Below are 20716 nucleotides of genomic sequence, written 5' to 3'. Positions count from 1 at the left end.
AAATCTCCCTCTGCACTGTTCCTATTAAACACTCCCAGGACAGGGACAGCACGGGGTTAGATACAGAGTAAATCTCCCTCTGCACTGTTCCTATTAAACACTCCCAGGACAGGTACAGTGTGGGGTTAGATACAGAGTAAATCTCCCTCTGCACTATTCCTGTTTAACACTCCCAAAACAGGGACATCACGGTGTTAGATTCAGAGTAAATCTCCCTCTGCACTGTTCGTGTCAAACACTCCAAGGACAGAGACAGCACTGGGCTAGATACAGAGTAAATCTCCCTCTGCACTGTACCCCATCAAACACTCCCAGGACAGGGACAGCACGGGGTTAGATACAGAGTAAATCTCCCTCTGCACTGTTCCTATTAAACATTACCAGGACAGGGACAGCACGGGGTGAGATACAGAGTAAATCTCCCTCTGCACTGTTCGTGTCAAACACTCCCAGGACAGAGACAGCACTGGGCTAGATACAGAGTAAATCTCCCACTGCACTGTTCCTATTAAACACTCCCAGGACAGGGACAGCACGGGGTTAGATACAGAGTAAATCTCCCTCTGCACTGTTCCTATTAAACATTACCAGGACAGGGACAGCACGGGGTGAGATACAGAGTAAATCTCGCTCTGCACTGTTCCTCTTAAACACTCCCATAACTAGGACAGCACGGGGTGAGATACAGAGTAAATCTCCTTCTGCACTGTTCCTATGAAAAACTCCCAGGGCAGGGACAGCTCGGGGTTAGATACAGAGTAAATCTCCCTCTGCACTATTCCTGTTTAACACTCCCAAAACAGGGACATCACGGTGTTAGATTCAGAGTAAATCTCCCTCTGCACTGTTCGTGTCAAACACTCCAAGGACAGAGACAGCACTGGGCTAGATACAGAGTAAATCTCCCACTGAACTGTTCCTATTAAACACTCCCAGGACAGGGACAGCACGGGGTTAGATACAGAGTAAATCTCCCTCTGCACTGTTCCTATTAAACATTACCAGGACAGGGACAGCACGGGGTGAGATACAGAGTAAATCTCCCTCTGCACTGTTCCTCTTAAACACTCCCATAACTAGGACAGCACGGGGTTAGACACAGAGTAAATCTCCTTCTGCACTGTTCCTATTAAAAACTCCCAGGGCAGGGACAGCTCGGGGTTAGATACAGAGTAAATCTCCCTCTGCACTATTCCTGTTTAACACTCCCAAAACAGGGACATCACGGCGTTAGATTCAGAGTAAATCTCCCTCTGCACTGTTCCTATTAAATACTCCCAGGACAGAGACAGCTCGGGGTTAGAAACAGAGTAAATCTCCTTCTGCACTCTTCATGTTAAACACTTCCAGGACAGAGACAGCACAGCGTTAGATACAGAGTAAATCTCCCTCTGCACTGTTCCTATTAAACACACCCAGGACAGGGACAGCATGGGGTTAGATACAGAGTAAATCTCCATCTGTACTGTTCCTTTTAAACACGCCCAGGTCAGGGACCACACGCGGTTGTATACAGAGTGAATCTCCTTCTGCACTGTTCATGTTAAACACTCCCATAACAAGGACAGCACAATGTTAGATACAGAGTAAATCTCCCACTGCACTGTTCCAATTAAACACTCCCAGGACAGGGACAGCGCAGGGTTAAGGACAGAGTAAATCTCCCTCTGCACTTTTCATATCAAACAATTCCAGGACAGATACAACACGGGGGTAAGTACAGAATAAATTCCCACTGCACTGTACCAATTAAACACTCCCAGGACAGGGACAGCCCGTGGTTAGACACAGATGAAATTTCCAAATGCACTGTTCATATGAAACACTCCCAGGACAGAGACAGCACGGTATTAGGTACAGAGTAAATGTCCCTCTGAAATGTTCCGATTAAACAGTCCCAGGACAGAGACAGCATGGGGTTCGGTACAGTAAAATCTCTCTCTGCGCTGTTCCTATTAAACACTCCCAGGACAGGTACAGTGTGGGGTTAGAAACAGAGTAAATCTCCCTCTGCACTGTTCCTATTAAACACTCCCAGGACAGGGACAGCACGGGGTTAGGTAAAGTGTAAATCTCCCTCTGCACTGTTCCTATTAAACACTCCCAGAACAGGGACAGCACGTGGTTATATACGGAGCAAATCTCCCTCTACACTGTAACCCATCAAACACTCCCAGGACACGGAAAGCACGGGGATAGAAACAGAGTAAATCTCCCTCTGCACTGTTCCTATTAAACATTCCCAGGACAGGGACAGCACGGAGTTAGATACAGAGCAAATCTCCCTCTGCAGTGTTCCGATTAAACACTCCCAGGACAGAGACTGCACGGGGTTAGATACAGAGTAAATCTGCTTCTGCTCTGTTCCTATTAAACACTCCCAGGACAGGGACAGGACGGGGTAACATACGGAGGAAATCTCCCTCTGCACTGTACCCCATCAAACACTCCCAGGACAGGGACAGCTCGGGATCAGTGATAGAGTCAATCTTGCTCCCGCACTGTTCCTATTTAAAAACTCCCAGGACAGGGACAGCGCGGGGTTAGGTATAGAGTAAATCTCCCTCTGCACTGTTCCTCTTCAACACTCCCAGGACAGGGACAGCACGGGGTTATATACGGAGCAAATCTCCCTCTACACTGTACCCCATCAAACACTCCCAGGACAGGGAAAGCACAGGGTGAGATACAGAGTAAATCTCCCTCTGCACTGTTCCTATTAATCATTCCCAGGACAGGGACAGCTCGGGGTTAGGTACAGAGTAAATCTCCCTCTGCACTGTTCCTATTAAACACTCCCAGGACAGGGATAGGGCAGGGTGAGATACAGAGTAAATCTCCCTCTGCACTGTTCCTATTAAACACTCCCAGGACAGGGACAGCACGGGGTTAGATACAGAGTAAATCTCCCTCTGCACTGTTCCTATTAAACACTCCAAGGAACGGGACAGCATGGGGTTAGATGCAGAGTAAATCTCCCTCTGCACTGTACCCCATCAAACACTCCCAGGACAGGGAAAGCACGGGGTTAGATACAGAGTAAATCTCCCTCTGCACTGTTCCTATTAAACACTCCCAGGACAGGGACAGCACGGGGTTAGATACAGAGTAAATCTCCCTCTGCACTGTTCCTATTAAACACTCCCAGGACAGGTACAGTGTGGGGTTAGATACAGAGTAAATCTCCCTCTGCACTATTCCTGTTTAACACTCCCAAAACAGGGACATCACGGTGTTAGATTCAGAGTAAATCTCCCTCTGCACTGTTCGTGTCAAACACTCTAAGGACAGAGACAGCACTGGGCTAGATACAGAGTAAATCTCCCTCTGCACTGTACCCCATCAAACACTCCCAGGACAGGGACAGCACGGGGTTAGATACAGAGTAAATCTCCCTCTGCACTGTTCCTATTAAACATTACCAGAACAGGGACAGCACGGGGTGAGATACAGAGTAAATCTCCCTCTGCACTGTTCGTGTCAAACACTCCCAGGACAGAAACAGCACTGGGCTAGATACAGAGTAAATCTCCCACTGCACTGTTCCTATTAAACACTCCCAGGACAGGGACAGCACGGGGTTAGATACAGAGTAAATCTCCCTCTGCACTGTTCCTATTAAACATTACCAGGACAGGGACAGCACGGGGTGAGATACAGAGTAAATCTCGCTCTGCACTGTTCCTCTTAAACACTCCCATAACTAGGACAGCACGGGGTTAGATACAGAGTAAATCTCCTTCTGCACTGTTCCTATGAAAAACTCCCAGGGCAGGGACAGCTCGGGGTTAGATACAGAGTAAATCTCCCTCTGCACTATTCCTGTTTAACACTCCCAAAACAGGGACATCACGGTGTTAGATTCAGAGTAAATCTCCCTCTGCACTGTTCGTGTCAAACACTCCAAGGACAGAGACAGCAGTGGGCTAGATACAGAGTAAATCTCCCACTGAACTGTTCCTATTAAACACTCCCAGGACAGGGACAGCACGGGGTTAGATACAGAGTAAATCTCCCTCTGCACTGTTCCTATTAAACATTACCAGGACAGGGACAGCACGGGGTGAGATACAGAGTAAATCTCGCTCTGCACTGTTCCTCTTAAACACTCCCATAACTAGGACAGCACGGGGTTAGACACAGAGTAAATCTCCTTCTGCACTGTTCCTATTAAAAACTCCCAGGGCAGGGACAGCTCGGGGTTAGATACAGAGTAAATCTCCCTCTGCACTATTCCTGTTTAACACTCCCAAAACAGGGACATCACGGCGTTAGATTCAGAGTAAATCTCCCTCTGCACTGTTCCTATTAAATACTCCCAGGACAGAGACAGCTCGGGGTTAGAAACAGAGTAAATCTCCTTCTGCACTCTTCATGTTAAACACTTCCAGGACAGAGACAGCACAGCGTTAGATACAGAGTAAATCTCCCTCTGCACTGTTCCTATTAAACACACCCAGGACAGGGACAGCATGGGGTTAGATACAGAGTAAATCTCCATCTGTACTGTTCCTTTTAAACACGCCCAGGTCAGGGACCACACGCGGTTGTATACAGAGTGAATCTCCTTCTGCACTGTTCATGTTAAACACTCCCATAACAAGGACAGCACAATGTTAGATACAGAGTAAATCTCCCACTGCACTGTTCCAATTAAACACTCCCAGGACAGGGACAGCGCAGGGTTAAGGACAGAGTAAATCTCCCTCTGCACTTTTCATATCAAACAATTCCAGGACAGATACAACACGGGGGTAAGTACAGAATAAATTCCCACTGCACTGTACCAATTAAACACTCCCAGGACAGGGACAGCCCGTGGTTAGACACAGATGAAATTTCCAAATGCACTGTTCATATTAAACACTCCCAGGACAGAGACAGCACGGTATTAGGTACAGAGTAAATGTCCCTCTGAAATGTTCCGATTAAACAGTCCCAGGACAGAGACAGCATGGGGTTCGGTACAGTAAAATCTCTCTCTGCGCTGTTCCTATTAAACACTCCCAGGACAGGTACAGTGGGGGGTTAGAAACAGAGTAAATCTCCCTCTGCACTGTTCCTATTAAACACTCCCAGGACAGGGACAGCACGGGGTTAGGTAAAGTGTAAATCTCCCTCTGCACTGTTCCTATTAAACACTCCCAGAACAGGGACAGCACGTGGTTATATACGGAGCAAATCTCCCTCTACACTGTAACCCATCAAACACTCCCAGGACACGGAAAGCACGGGGATAGAAACAGAGTAAATCTCCCTCTGCACTGTTCCTATTAAACATTCCCAGGACAGGGACAGCACGGAGTTAGATACAGAGCAAATCTCCCTCTGCAGTGTTCCGATTAAACACTCCCAGGACAGAGACTGCACGGGGTTAGATACAGAGTAAATCTGCTTCTGCTCTGTTCCTATTAAACACTCCCAGGACAGGGACAGGACGGGGTAACATACGGAGGAAATCTCCCTCTGCACTGTACCCCATCAAACACTCCCAGGACAGGGACAGCTCGGGATCAGTGATAGAGTCAATCTTGCTCCCGCACTGTTCCTATTTAAAAACTCCCAGGACAGGGACAGCGCGGGGTTAGGTATAGAGTAAATCTCCCTCTGCACTGTTCCTCTTCAACACTCCCAGGACAGGGACAGCACGGGGTTATATACGGAGCAAATCTCCCTCTACACTGTACCCCATCAAACACTCCCAGGACAGGGAAAGCACAGGGTGAGATACAGAGTAAATCTCCCTCTGCACTGTTCCTATTAATCATTCCCAGGACAGGGACAGCTCGGGGTTAGGTACAGAGTAAATCTCCCTCTGCACTGTTCCTATTAAACACTCCCAGGACAGGGATAGGGCAGGGTTAGATATAGAGAAAATCTCCCTCTGCACTGTTCCTATTAAACACTCCCAGGACAGGGACAGCACGGGGTTAGGTAAAGAGTAAATCTCCCTCTGCACTGTTCCTATTAAACACTCCCAGGACAGGTACAGTGTGGGTTTAGATACAGAGTAAATCTCCATCTGCACTGTTCCTATTAAACACTCCCAGGGCAGGGACAGCGTGGGGTTAGGTACAGAGTATATCTCCTTCTGCACTCTTCATGTTAAACACTTCCATGACAGAGACAGCACAGCGTTAGATTCAGAGTAAAATCTCCCTCTGCACTGTTCCTATTAAATATTCCCAGGACAGGGACAGCACAGGGTTAGATACAGAGTAAATCTCCCTCTGCACTGTTCGTGTCAAACACTCCCAGGACAGAGACAGCACTGGGCTAGATACAGAGTAAATCTCCCACTGCACTGTTCCTATTAAACACTCCCAGGACAGGGACAGCACGGGGTTAGATACAGAGTTAATCTCCCTCTGCACTGTTCCTATTAAACATTACCAGGACAGGGACAGCACGGGGTGAGATACAGAGTAAATCTCGCTCTGCACTGTTCCTCTTAAACACTCCCATAACTAGGACAGCACGGGGTTAGACACAGAGTAAATCTCCTTCTGCACTGTTCCTATTAAAAACTCCCAGGGCAGGGACAGCTCGGGGTTAGATACAGAGTAAATCTCCCTCTGCACTATTCCTGTTTAACACTCCCAAAACAGGGACATCACGGCGTTAGATTCAGAGTAAATCTCCCTCTGCACTGTTCCTATTAAATACTCCCAGGACAGAGACAGCTCGGGGTTAGAAACAGAGTAAATCTCCCTCTGCGCTGTTCCTGTTAAACACTTCCAGGACAGAGACAGCACAGCGTTAGATACAGAGTAAATCTCCCTCTGCACTGTTCCTATTAAACACACCCAGGACAGGGACAGCATGGGGTTAGATACAGAGTAAATCTCCATCTGTACTGTTCCTTTTCTACACGCCCAGGTCAGGGACCACACGCGGTTGTATACAGAGTGAATCTCCTTCTGCACTGTTCATGTTAAACACTCCCATAACAAGGACAGCACAATGTTAGATACAGAGTAAATCTCCCACTGCACTGTTCCAATTAAACACTCCCAGGACAGGGACAGCACGGGGTTAGATACAGAGTAAATCTCCCACTGCACTGTTCCAATTAAACACTCCCAGGACAGGGACAGCGCAGGGTTAAGGACAGAGTAAATCTCCCTCTGCACTTTTCATCTCAAACATTTCCAGGACAGATACAACACGGTGGTAAATACAGAATAAATTCCCACTGCACTGTACCAATTAAACACTCCCAGGACAGGGACAGCCCGTGGTGAGACACAGATGAAATTTCCAAATGCACTGTTCATATGAAACACTCCCAGGACAGAGACAGCACGGTATTAGGTACAGAGTAAATGTCCCTCTGAAATGTTCCGATTAAACAGTCCCAGGACAGAGACAGCATGGGGTTCGGTACAGTAAAATCTCTCTCTGCGCTGATCCTATTAAACATTCCCAGGACAGGTACAGTGTGGGGTTAGAAACAGAGTAAATCTCCCTCTGCACTGTTCCTATTAAACACTCCCAGGACAGGGGAAGCACGGGGTTAGATACAGAGTAAATCTCCTTCTGCACTGTTCCTATTAAACACTCCCAGGACAGGGACAGCACGGGGTTAGATACAGAGTAAATCTCCCTCTGCAAAGTTCCTATTAAACACTCCCAGGACAGGGACAGCACGGGGTTAGGAAAAGAGTAAATCTCCCTCTGCAAAGTTCCTATTAAACACTCCCAGGACAGGGACAGCACGGGGTTAGGTAAAGAGTAAATCTCCCTCTGCACTGTTCCTATTAAACACTCCCAGGACAGGTACAGTGTGGGTTTAGATACAGAGTAAATCTCCATCTGCACTGTTCCTATTAAACACTCCCAGGGCAGGGACAGCGTGGGGTTAGGTACAGAGTATATCTCCTTCTGCACTCTTCATGTTAAACACTTCCATGACAGAGACAGCACAGCGTTAGATTCAGAGTAAAATCTCCCTCTGCACTGTTCCTATTAAATATTCCCAGGACAGGGACAGCACAGGGTTAGATACAGAGTAAATCTCCCTCTGCACTGTTCGTGTCAAACACTCCCAGGACAGAGACAGCACTGGGCTAGATACAGAGTAAATCTCCCACTGCACTGTTCCTATTAAACACTCCCAGGACAGGGACAGCACGGGGTTAGATACAGAGTTAATCTCCCTCTGCACTGTTCCTATTAAACATTACCAGGACAGGGACAGCACGGGGTGAGATACAGAGTAAATCTCGCTCTGCACTGTTCCTCTTAAACACTCCCATAACTAGGACAGCACGGGGTTAGACACAGAGTAAATCTCCTTCTGCACTGTTCCTATTAAAAACTCCCAGGGCAGGGACAGCTCGGGGTTAGATACAGAGTAAATCTCCCTCTGCACTATTCCTGTTTAACACTCCCAAAACAGGGACATCACGGCGTTAGATTCAGAGTAAATCTCCCTCTGCACTGTTCCTATTAAATACTCCCAGGACAGAGACAGCTCGGGGTTAGAAACAGAGTAAATCTCCCTCTGCGCTGTTCCTGTTAAACACTTCCAGGACAGAGACAGCACAGCGTTAGATACAGAGTAAATCTCCCTCTGCACTGTTCCTATTAAACACACCCAGGACAGGGACAGCATGGGGTTAGATACAGAGTAAATCTCCATCTGTACTGTTCCTTTTCTACACGCCCAGGTCAGGGACCACACGCGGTTGTATACAGAGTGAATCTCCTTCTGCACTGTTCATGTTAAACACTCCCATAACAAGGACAGCACAATGTTAGATACAGAGTAAATCTCCCACTGCACTGTTCCAATTAAACACTCCCAGGACAGGGACAGCACGGGGTTAGATACAGAGTAAATCTCCCACTGCACTGTTCCAATTAAACACTCCCAGGACAGGGACAGCGCAGGGTTAAGGACAGAGTAAATCTCCCTCTGCACTTTTCATCTCAAACATTTCCAGGACAGATACAACACGGTGGTAAATACAGAATAAATTCCCACTGCACTGTACCAATTAAACACTCCCAGGACAGGGACAGCCCGTGGTGAGACACAGATGAAATTTCCAAATGCACTGTTCATATGAAACACTCCCAGGACAGAGACAGCACGGTATTAGGTACAGAGTAAATGTCCCTCTGAAATGTTCCGATTAAACAGTCCCAGGACAGAGACAGCATGGGGTTCGGTACAGTAAAATCTCTCTCTGCGCTGATCCTATTAAACATTCCCAGGACAGGTACAGTGTGGGGTTAGAAACAGAGTAAATCTCCCTCTGCACTGTTCCTATTAAACACTCCCAGGACAGGGGAAGCACGGGGTTAGATACAGAGTAAATCTCCTTCTGCACTGTTCCTATTAAACACTCCCAGGACAGGGACAGCACGGGGTTAGATACAGAGTAAATCTCCCTCTGCAAAGTTCCTATTAAACACTCCCAGGACAGGGACAGCACGGGGTTAGGAAAAGAGTAAATCTCCCTCTGCAAAGTTCCTATTAAACACTCCCAGGACAGGGACAGCACGGGGTTAGGAAAAGAGTAAATCTCCCTCTGCGCTGTTCCTATTAAACACTCCCAGGACAGGTACAGTGTGGGTTTAGATACAGAGTAAATCTCCATCTGCACTGTTCCTATTAAACACTCCCAGGGCAGGGACAGTGTGGGGTTAGGTACAGAGTATATCTCCTTCTGCACTCTTCATGTTAAACGCTTCCATGACAGAGACAGCACGGCGTTAGATACAGAGTAAATCTCCCTCTGCACTGTTCCTATTAAACATTCCCAGGACAGGGACAGCTTGGGGTTAGATACAGAGTAAATCTCCCTCTGCACTGTTCCTATTAAACACTCCCAGGACAGGGATAGGGCAGGGTTAGATATAGAGAAAATCTCCCTCTGCACTGTTCCTATTAAACACTCCCAGGACAGGGACAGCACGGGGTTAGGTAAAGAGTAAATCTCCCTCTGCACTGTTCCTATTAAACACTCCCAGGACAGGTACAGTGTGGGTTTAGATACAGAGTAAATCTCCTTCTGCACTGTTCCTATTAAACACTCCCAGGACAGGGACAGCACGGGGTTAGGTACAGAGTAAATCTCCCTCTGCACTGTTCCGATTAAATATTGCCAGGACAAGGACAGCACAGGGTTAGATACAGAGAAAATCTCCCTCTGCACTGTTCGTGTCAAACACTCCCAGGACAGAGACAGCACTGGGCTAGATACAGAGTAAATCTCCCACTGCACTGTTCCAATTAAACACTCCCAGGACAGGGACAGCACGGGGTTAGATACAGAGTAAATCTCCCACTGCACTGTTCCAATTAAACACTCCCAGGACAGGGACAGCGCAGGGTTAAGGACAGAGTAAATCTCCCACTGCACTTTTCATCTCAAACATTTCCAGGACAGATACAACACGGTGGTAAATACAGAATAAATTCCCACTGCACTGTACCAATTAAACACTCCCAGGACAGGGACAGCCCGTGGTGAGACACAGATGAAATTTCCAAATGCACTGTTCATATGAAACACTCCCAGGACAGAGACAGCACGGTATTAGGTACAGAGTAAATGTCCCTCTGAAATGTTCCGATTAAACAGTCCCAGGACAGAGACAGCATGGGGTTCGGTACAGTAAAATCTCTCTCTGCGCTGATCCTATTAAACATTCCCAGGACAGGTACAGTGTGGGGTTAGAAACAGAGTAAATCTCCCTCTGCACTGTTCCTATTAAACACTCCCAGGACAGGGACAGCACGGGGTTAGGTAAAGTGTAAATCTCCCTCTGCACTGTTCCTATTAAACACTACCAGGAAAGGGACAGCACGTGGTTAGATACAGAGTAAATCTCCTTCTGCTCTGTTCCTATTAAACACTCCCAGGACAGGGACAGGACGGGGTTACATACGGAGGAAATCTCCCTCTACACTGTACCCCATCAAACACTCCCAGGACAGGGACAGCTCGGGATCAGTGATAGAGTCAATCTTGCTCCCGCACTGTTCCTTTTAAACACTCCCAGGACAGGGACAGCGCGGGGTTAAGGACAGAGTAAATCTCCCTCTGCACTTTTCATATTAAACAGTCCCAGGACAGAGACAGAGCTGGGTTAGATACAGAATAAATCCCCTCTGCACTGTACCAATTAAACACTCCCAGGACAGGGACAGCCCGTGGTTAGATACAGAGTAAATTTCCAACTGCACTGTTCATATTAAACATTCCCAGGACAGAGACAGCATGGGGTTAGGTAAAGAGTAAATGTCCCTCTGCACTGTTCCTATTAAACACTCCCAGAACAGAGACTGCGCGGGGTTACATACGGAGTAAATCTCCCTCTGCACTGTTCCTATTAAACACTCCCAGGACAGGGGAAGCACGGGGTTAGATACAGAGTAAATCTCCTTCTGCACTGTTCCTATTAAACACTCCCAGGACAGGGACAGCACGGGGTTAGATACAGAGTAAATCTCCCTCTGCAAAGTTCCTATTAAACACTCCCAGGACAGGGACAGCACGGGGTTAGGAAAAGAGTAAATCTCCCTCTGCACTGTTCCTATTGAAAACTCCCAGGACAGGGACAGCGCGGGGTTAGGTACAGAGTAAATCTCCCTCTGCACTGTTCCTATTAAACATTCCCAGGACAGGGACAGCTTGGGGTTAGATACAGAGTAAATCTCCCTCTGCACTGTTCCTATTAAACACTCCCAGGACAGGGATAGGGCAGGGTTAGATATAGAGAAAATCTCCCTCTGCACTGTTCCTATTAAACACTCCCAGGACAGGGATAGGGCAGGGTTAGATATAGAGAAAATCTCCCTCTGCACTGTTCCTGTTAAACACTCCCAGGACAGGGACAGCACGGGGTTAGGTAAAGAGTAAATCTCCCTCTGCACTGTTCCTATTAAACACTCCCAGGACAGGACAGCATGGGGCAACATACGGAGTAAATCTCCCTCTACATTGTACCCCATCAAACACACCCAGGACAGGGACAGCGCGGGGTGAGATACAGAGTAAATCTCGCTCCGCACTGTTCCTATTAAACACTCCCAGGACAGAGACTGCACGGGGTTAGGTACAGAGTAAATCTGCCTCTACACTGTTAGTATTAAACACTCCCAGGACGGGGACAGCGCGGGGTGAGATACAGAGTAAATCTCCCTCTGCACTGTTCCTATTAAACATTCCCAGGACAGGGACAGCGCGGGGTGAGATACAGAGTAAATCTCCCTCTGCACTGTTCCTATTAAACACTCCCAGGACAGGGACAGCACGGGGTTAGGTACAGAGTAAATCTCCCTCTGCACTGTTCCTATTAAACACTCCCAGGACAGGGATAGGGCAGGGTTAGATATAGAGAAAATCTCCCTCTGCACTGTTCGTATTAAACACTCCCAGGACAGGGACAGCACGGGGTTAGGTAAAGAGTAAATCTCCCTCTGCACTGTTCCTATTAAACACTCCCAGGACAGGTACAGTGTGGGTTTAGATACAGAGTAAATCTCCTTCTGCACTGTTCCTATTAAACACTCCCAGGACAGGGACAGCACGGGGTTAGGTACAGAGTAAATCTCCCTCTGCACTGTTCCTATTAAACACTCCCAGGACAGGGATAGGGCAGGGTTAGATATAGAGAAAATCTCCCTCTGCACTGTTCGTATTAAACACTCCCAGGACAGGGACAGCACGGGGTTAGGTAAAGAGTAAATCTCCCTCTGCACTGTTCATATTAAACATTCCCAGGACAGGGACAGCTCGGGGTTAGATACAGAGTAAATCTCCCTCTGCACTGTTCCGATTAAATATTCCCAGGACAAGGACAGCACAGGGTTAGATACAGAGAAAATCTCCCTCTGCACTGTTCGTGTCAAACACTCCCAGGACAGAGACAGCACTGGGCTAGATACAGAGTAAATCTCCCACTGCACTGTTCCAATTAAACACTCCCAGGACAGGGACAGCACGGGGTTAGATACAGAGTAAATCTCCCACTGCACTGTTCCAATTAAACATTCCCAGGACAGAGACAGCATGGGGTTAGGTAAAGAGTAAATGTCCCTCTGCACTGTTCCTATTAAACACTCCCAGAACAGAGACTGCGCGGGGTTAGGTAAAGAGTAAATCTCCCTCTGCACTGTTCCTATTAAACACTCCCAGGACAGGGGAAGCACGGGGTTAGATACAGAGTAAATCTCCTTCTGCACTGTTCCTATTAAACACTCCCAGGACAGGGACAGCACGGGGTTAGATACAGAGTAAATCTCCCTCTGCAAAGTTCCTATTAAACACTCCCAGGACAGGGACAGCACGGGGTTAGGAAAAGAGTAAATCTACCTCTGCACTGTTCCTATTGAAAACTCCCAGGACAGGGACAGCGCGGGGTTAGGTACAGAGTAAATCTCCCTCTGCACTGTTCCTATTAAACACTCCCAGGACAGGGACAGCACGGGGTTAGGTAAAGAGTAAATCTCCCTCTGCACTGTTCCTATTAAACACTCCCAGGACAGGACAGCATGGGGCAACATACGGAGTAAATCTCCCTCTACATTGTACCCCATCAAACACACCCAGGACAGGGACAGCGCGGGGTGAGATACAGAGTAAATCTCGCTCCGCACTGTTCCTATTAAACACTCCCAGGACAGAGACTGCACGGGGTTAGGTACAGAGTAAATCTGCCTCTACACTGTTAGTATTAAACACTCCCAGGACAGGGACAGCGCGGGGTGAGATACAGAGTAAATCTCCCTCTGCACTGTTCCTATTAAACATTCCCAGGACAGGGACAGCTCGGGGTTAGATACAGAGTAAATCTCCTTCTGCACTGTTCCTATTAAACACTCCCAGGACAGGGACAGCACGGGGTTAGGTACAGAGTAAATCTCCCTCTGCACTGTTCCTATTAAACACTCCCAGGACAGGGATAGGGCAGGGTTAGATATAGAGAAAATCTCCCTCTGCACTGTTCGTATTAAACACTCCCAGGACAGGGACAGCACGGGGTTAGGTAAAGAGTAAATCTCCCTCTGCACTGTTCCTATTAAACACTCCCAGGACAGGTACAGTGTGGGTTTAGATACAGAGTAAATCTCCTTCTGCACTGTTCCTATTAAACACTCCCAGGACAGGGACAGCACGGGGTTAGGTACAGAGTAAATCTCCCTCTGCACTGTTCCTATTAAACACTCCCAGGACAGGGATAGGGCAGGGTTAGATATAGAGAAAATCTCCCTCTGCACTGTTCGTATTAAACACTCCCAGGACAGGGACAGCACGGGGTTAGGTAAAGAGTAAATCTCCCTCTGCACTGTTCATATTAAACATTCCCAGGACAGGGACAGCTCGGGGTTAGATACAGAGTAAATCTCCTTCTGCACTGTTCCTATTAAACACTCCCAGGACAGGGACAGCACGGGGTTAGGTACAGAGTAAATCTCCCTCTGCACTGTTCCTATTAAACACTCCCAGGACAGGGATAGGGCAGGGTTAGATATAGAGAAAATCTCCCTCTGCACTGTTCGTATTAAACACTCCCAGGACAGGGACAGCACGGGGTTAGGTAAAGAGTAAATCTCCCTCTGCACTGTTCCTATTTAACACTCCCAGGACAGGTACAGTGTGGGTTTAGATACAGAGTAAATCTCCATCTGCACTGTTCCTATTAAACACTCCCAGGGCAGGGACAGCGTGGGGTTAGGTACAGAGTATATCTCCTTCTGCACTCTTCATGTTAAACACTTCCATGACAGAGACAGCACGGCGTTAGATACACAGTAAATCTCCCTCTGCACTGTTCCTATTAAAGATTCCCGGAACAGGGACAGCACGGGGTGAGATACAGAGTAAATCTCCCTCTGCACTGTTCCTATTAAACATTCCCAGAACAGGGACAGCACGGGGTTAGATACAGAGTAAATCTCCCTCTGCACTGTTCCTATTAAATATTCCCAGGACAGGGACAGCACAGTGTTAGATACAGAGTAAATCTCCCTCTGCACTGTTCGTGTCAAACACTCCCAGGACAGAGTCAGCACTGGGCTAGATACAGAGTAAATCTCCCACTGCACTGTTCCTGTTAAACATTACCAGGACAGGGACAGCACGCGGTGAGATACAGAATAAATCTCGCTCTGCACTGTTCCTCTTAAACACTCCCATAACCAGGACAGCACGGGGTGAGATACAGAGTAAATCTCCTTCTGCACTGTTCCTATTAAAAACTCCCAGGGCAGGGACAGCTCGGGGTTAGATACAGAGTAAATTTCACACTGCACTGTTCCAATTGAACACTCCCAGGGCAGGGACAGGGCAGGGTTAGATACAGAGAAAATCTCCCTCTGCACTGTTCCTATTAAACACTCCCAGGACAGGACAGCATGGGGCAACATACGGAGTAAATCTCCCTCTACATTGTACCCCATCAAACAGACCCAGGACAGGGACAGCGCGGGGTGAGATACAGAGTAAATCTCGCTCTGCACTGTTCCTATTAAACACTCCCAGGACAGAGACTGCACGGGGTTAGGTACAGAGTAAATCTGCCTCTACACTGTTAGTATTAAACACTCCCAGGACAGGGACAGCGCGGGGTGAGATACAGAGTAAATCTCCCTCTGCACTGTTCCTATTAAACATTCCCAGGACAGGGACAGCTCGGGGTTAGATACAGAGTAAATCTCCTTCTGCACTGTTCCTATTAAACACTCCCAGGACAGGGACAGCACGGGGTTAGGTACAGAGTAAATCTGCCTCTACACTGTTAGTATTAAACACTCCCAGGACAGGGACAGCGCGGGGTGAGATACAGAGTAAATCTCCCTCTGCACTGTTCCTATTAAACATTCCCAGGACAGGGACAGCTCGGGGTTAGATACAGAGTAAATCTCCTTCTGCACTGTTCCTATTAAACACTCCCAGGACAGGGACAGCACGGGGTTAGGTACAGAGTAAATCTCCCTCTGTACTGTTCCGATTAAACACTCCCAGGACAGGGATAGGGCAGGGTTAGATATAGAGAAAATCTCCCTCTGCACTGTTCGTATTAAACACTCCCAGGACAGGGACAGCACGGGGTTAGGTAAAGAGTAAATCTCCCTCTGCACTGTTCCTATAAAACACTCCCAGGACAGGTACAGTGTGGGTTTAGATACAGAGAAAATCTCCTTCTGCACTGTTCCTATTAAACACTCCCAGGACAGGGACAGCACAGGGTTAAATATAGAGAAAATCTCCCTCTGCACTGTTCGTATTAAACACTCCCAGGACAGGGACAGCACGGGGTTAGGTAAAGAGTAAATCTCCCTCTGCACTGTTCCTATTAAACACTCCCAGGACAGGTACAGTGTGGGTTTAGATACAGAGTAAATCTCCTTCTGCACTGTTCCTATTAAACACTCCCAGGACAGGGACAGCACGGGGTTAGGTACAGAGTAAATCTCCCTCTGCACTGTTCCTATTAAACACTCCCAGGACAGGGATAGGGCAGGGTTAGATACAGAGAAAATCTCCCTCTGCACTGTTCGTATTAAACACTCCCAGGACAGGGACAGCACGGGGTTAGGTAAAGAGTAAATCTCCCTCTGCACTGTTCCTATTAAACACTCCCAGGACAGGTACAGTGTGGGTTTAGATACAGAGTAAATCTCCATCTGCACTGTTCCTATTAAACACTCCCAGGGCAGGGACAGCGTGGGGTTAGGTACAGAGTATATCTCCTTCTGCACTCTTCATGTTAAACACTTCCATGACAGAGACAGCACGGCGTTAGATACAGAGTAAATCTCCCTCTGCACTGTTCCTATTAAAGATTCCCGGAACAGGGACAGCACGGGGTGAGATACAGAGTAAATCTCCCTCTGCACTGTTCCTATTAAACATTCCCAGAACAGGGACAGCACGGGGTTAGATACAGAGTAAATCTCCGTCTGCACTGTTCCTATTAAATATTCCCAGGACAGGGACAGCACAGGGTTACATACAGAGTAAATCTCCCTCTGCACTGTTCCTATTAAACATTACCAGGACAGGAACAGCACGGGGTGAGATACAGAGTAAATCTCGCTCTGCACTGTTCCTCTTAAACACTCCCATAACTAGGACAGCACGGGGTGAGATACAGAGTAAATCTCCTTCTGCACTGTTCCTATTAAAAACTCCCAGGGCAGGGACAGCTCGGGGTTAGATACAGAGTAAATTTCACACTGCACTGTTCCAATTGAACACTCCCAGGGCAGGGACAGGGCAGGGTCAGATACAGAGAAAATCTCCCTCTGCACTGTTCCTATTAAACACTCCCAGGACAGGGGCAGCACGGGGTTAGGTACAGAGTAAATCTCCCTCTGCACTGTTCCTATTAAACACTCCCAGGACAGGGATAGGGCAGGGTTAGATATTGAGAAAATCTCCCTCTGCACTGTTCGTATTAAACACTCCCAGGACAGGGACAGCACGGGGTTAGGTAAAGAGTAAATCTCCCTCTGCACTGTTCCTATTAAACACTCCCAGGACAGGTACAGTGTGGGTTTAGATACAGAGTAAATCTCCTTCTGCACTGTTCCTATTAAACACTCCCAGGACAGGGACAGCACGGGGTTAGGTACAGAGTAAATCTCCCTCTGCACTGTTCCTATTAAACACTCCCAGGACAGGGATAGGGCAGGGTTAGATATAGAGAAAATCTCCCTCTGCACTGTTCGTATTAAACACTCCCAGGACAGGGACAGCACGGGGTTAGGTAAAGAGTAAATCTCCCTCTGCACTGTTCATATTAAACATTCCCAGGACAGGGACAGCTCGGGGTTAGATACAGAGTAAATCTCCTTCTGCACTGTTCCTATTAAACACTCCCAGGACAGGGACAGCACGGGGTTAGGTACAGAGTAAATCTCCCTCTGCACTGTTCCTATTAAACACTCCCAGGACAGGGATAGGGCAGGGTTAGATATAGAGAAAATCTCCCTCTGCACTGTTCGTATTAAACACTCCCAGGACAGGGACAGCACGGGGTTAGGTAAAGAGTAAATCTCCCTCTGCACTGTTCCTATTTAACACTCCCAGGACAGGTACAGTGTGGGTTTAGATACAGAGTAAATCTCCATCTGCACTGTTCCTATTAAACACTCCCAGGGCAGGGACAGCGTGGGGTTAGGTACAGAGTATATCTCCTTCTGCACTCTTCATGTTAAACACTTCCATGACAGAGACAGCACGGCGTTAGATACACAGTAAATCTCCCTCTGCACTGTTCCTATTAAAGATTCCCGGAACAGGGACAGCACGGGGTGAGATACAGAGTAAATCTCCCTCTGCACTGTTCCTATTAAACATTCCCAGAACAGGGACAGCACGGGGTTAGATACAGAGTAAATCTCCCTCTGCACTGTTCCTATTAAATATTCCCAGGACAGGGACAGCACAGTGTTAGATACAGAGTAAATCTCCCTCTGCACTGTTCGTGTCAAACACTCCCAGGACAGAGTCAGCACTGGGCTAGATACAGAGTAAATCTCCCACTGCACTGTTCCTATTAAACACTCCCAGGACAGGGACAGCACGGGGTTAGATACAGAGTAAATCTCCCTCTGCACTGTTCCTATTAAACATTACCAGGACAGGGACAGCACGCGGTGAGATACAGAGTAAATCTCGCTCTGCACTGTTCCTCTTAAACACTCCCATAACCAGGACAGCACGGGGTGAGATACAGAGTAAATCTCCTTCTGCACTGTTCCTATTAAAAACTCCCAGGGCAGGGACAGCTCGGGGTTAGATACAGAGTAAATTTCACACTGCACTGTTCCAATTGAACACTCCCAGGGCAGGGACAGGGCAGGGTTAGATACAGAGAAAATCTCCCTCTGCACTGTTCCTATTAAACACTCCCAGGACAGGACAGCATGGGGCAACATACGGAGTAAATCTCCCTCTACATTGTACCCCATCAAACACACCCAGGACAGGGACAGCGCGGGGTGAGATACAGAGTAAATCTCGCTCTGCACTGTTCCTATTAAACACTCCCAGGACAGAGACTGCACGGGGTTAGGTACAGAGTAAATCTGCCTCTACACTGTTAGTATTAAACACTCCCAGGACAGGGACAGCGCGGGGTGAGATACAGAGTAAATCTCCCTCTGCACTGTTCCTATTAAACATTCCCAGGACAGGGACAGCTCGGGGTTAGATACAGAGTAAATCTCCTTCTGCACTGTTCCTATTAAACACTCCCAGGACAGGGACAGCACGGGGTTAGGTACAGAGTAAATCTGCCTCTACACTGTTAGTATTAAACACTCCCAGGACAGGGACAGCGCGGGGTGAGATACAGAGTAAATCTCCCTCTGCACTGTTCCTATTAAACATTCCCAGGACAGGGACAGCTCGGGGTTAGATACAGAGTAAATCTCCTTCTGCACTGTTCCTATTAAACACTCCCAGGACAGGGACAGCACGGGGTTAGGTACAGAGTAAATCTCCCTCTGTACTGTTCCGATTAAACACTCCCAGGACAGGGATAGGGCAGGGTTAGATATAGAGAAAATCTCCCTCTGCACTGTTCGTATTAAACACTCCCAGGACAGGGACAGCACGGGGTTAGGTAAAGAGTAAATCTCCCTCTGCACTGTTCCTATAAAACACTCCCAGGACAGGTACAGTGTGGGTTTAGATACAGAGAAAATCTCCTTCTGCACTGTTCCTATTAAACACTCCCAGGACAGGGACAGCACAGGGTTAAATATAGAGAAAATCTCCCTCTGCACTGTTCGTATTAAACACTCCCAGGACAGGGACAGCACGGGGTTAGGTAAAGAGTAAATCTCCCTCTGCACTGTTCCTATTAAACACTCCCAGGACAGGTACAGTGTGGGTTTAGATACAGAGTAAATCTCCTTCTGCACTGTTCCTATTAAACACTCCCAGGACAGGGACAGCACGGGGTTAGGTACAGAGTAAATCTCCCTCTGCACTGTTCCTATTAAACACTCCCAGGACAGGGATAGGGCAGGGTTAGATACAGAGAAAATCTCCCTCTGCACTGTTCGTATTAAACACTCCCAGGACAGGGACAGCACGGGGTTAGGTAAAGAGTAAATCTCCCTCTGCACTGTTCCTATTTAACACTCCCAGGACAGGTACAGTGTGGGTTTAGATACAGAGTAAATCTCCATCTGCACTGTTCCTATTAAACACTCCCAGGGCAGGGACAGCGTGGGGTTAGGTACAGAGTATATCTCCTTCTGCACTCTTCATGTTAAACACTTCCATGACAGAGACAGCACGGCGTTAGATACAGAGTAAATCTCCCTCTGCACTGTTCCTATTAAAGATTCCCGGAACAGGGACAGCACGGGGTGAGATACAGAGTAAATCTCCCTCTGCACTGTTCCTATTAAACATTCCCAGAACAGGGACAGCACGGGGTTAGATACAGAGTAAATCTCCCTCTGCACTGTTCCTATTAAATATTCCCAGGACAGGGACAGCACAGGGTTACATACAGAGTAAATCTCCCTCTGCACTGTTCCTATTAAACATTACCAGGACAGGAACAGCACGGGGTGAGATACAGAGTAAATCTCGCTCTGCACTGTTCCTCTTAAACACTCCCATAACTAGGACAGCACGGGGTGAGATACAGAGTAAATCTCCTTCTGCACTGTTCCTATTAAAAACTCCCAGGGCAGGGACAGCTCGGGGTTAGATACAGAGTAAATTTCACA

General features: G+C 47.8%; 2 pseudogenes; both read left to right on the top strand.

Annotated features, from left to right (window-relative positions):
• The first annotated feature begins 9166 nt into the window (after window positions 1-9166).
• LOC148138384 (uncharacterized) lies at window positions 9167-12316 on the top strand (annotated as a pseudogene).
• A 712-nt stretch (window positions 12317-13028) lies between these two features.
• Window positions 13029-18664, top strand: LOC148138383 (uncharacterized; annotated as a pseudogene).
• The last annotated feature ends 2052 nt before the right edge of the window (window positions 18665-20716 follow it).

Source organism: Chiloscyllium plagiosum, unplaced genomic scaffold (genome assembly GCF_037043375.1).
Source record: "Chiloscyllium plagiosum isolate Xiang-an unplaced genomic scaffold, Cpla_swu_hap1 HiC_scaffold_40, whole genome shotgun sequence".
Lineage (NCBI taxonomy): Eukaryota > Metazoa > Chordata > Chondrichthyes > Orectolobiformes > Hemiscylliidae > Chiloscyllium > Chiloscyllium plagiosum.
This window is presented reverse-complemented; position numbering and strand designations above follow the sequence as displayed.